The sequence below is a fragment of the Corvus kubaryi genome, unplaced genomic scaffold (genome assembly GCF_017639235.1).
Source record: "Corvus kubaryi isolate FWS band 111438036 unplaced genomic scaffold, C.kubaryi_AGA036_p1.0 66, whole genome shotgun sequence".
Lineage (NCBI taxonomy): Eukaryota > Metazoa > Chordata > Aves > Passeriformes > Corvidae > Corvus > Corvus kubaryi.
The window spans coordinates 14,064,713-14,065,562 of record NW_024582054.1 but is presented as its reverse complement, the minus strand read 5'-3'; the positions used below and the strand labels follow the sequence as shown (position 1 = coordinate 14,065,562).

Here is an 850-nt window from a genome sequence, read left to right as displayed (position 1 = left end):
GCAGGGCGACCGGGCTGCCGGGGTGCCCGCGGGGCCCGGCCGTAGGGGCCGGGCGCGGGCTGCAGGCTCAGCCCCGCCGCCTCCGCCGCTGCCCCGACCCCCGGGCCCCACCGGGTGCCGATGTCGGTGCCGGCCGCCGCCGGGGCGCCTTGGCCCGCCACCACCCGCCGCCCCGGTGCGCGCCTCCCGCAGGCTGTGGCAGGCGGCGGGGTGGGTTGCATCAGCCCCGGTTATATAGCGGCCCCTGGGCTGCGGGGAGGGGTCGGGAATGCGGAACCGGCCGGGCTGCCAGCGCCACACGTCAGGGAGGGCGGGGGAGCGGGGCCGCGGGGCGGGGAGCGCCGCGCAGGGGTGGGACCAGCCGGGGCACCCCGACATCCCGCACCTCGGCATCCCGCACCCCACGGCGCGGCAACCTCACGGCCCGGCATCTCCGCATCCTGCACCCCGGGACTCCGCACCCGCCACCCCTCGGCAACCCCCTGCCCTCGCAGCCGGCATCCCCGGTACGCTCCGGCACCTTTTGACCCCTCCGCACCACGGTGCCCCGTGACCTCGCACCCCCCGACCGGGTGCGCGCCTTCCACGCGCTCCGCCTATCTGCTCCCCTCCACACACTCTCTGCTCTCCTCCACACACTCTCTGCTCTCCTCCACGTCGCTCCCGTTCCCCGGCGCACGCCAGGACACGGTCCCGGGCAGTCCCGGCGACGCGGCCCGGTGTCGCCACAGCCGTGCCCGAGCCAGCCCGATTTGTGGGGAGCCTCCGCTCCTCAGTCCTGAGCCTGAGCCTGAGCCTCGGAAGAAGGAGGCAAAGGACCAGAGAGAGTATCCAGTTCTCCCCAGCAGCA

General features: G+C 75.9%; 1 protein-coding gene across 1 annotated transcript in view; it reads right to left on the bottom strand.

The window, feature by feature from the left end:
* JDP2 (Jun dimerization protein 2) overlaps positions 1-74 on the bottom strand; it is a 17,572-nt gene extending 17,498 nt beyond the window's left edge. Inside the window, exon 1 of the mRNA XM_042047306.1 lies at positions 1-74. The gene's annotated coding sequence lies outside the window, so the exon portion shown is untranslated.
* Between the last annotated feature and the right edge of the window lie 776 nt (positions 75-850).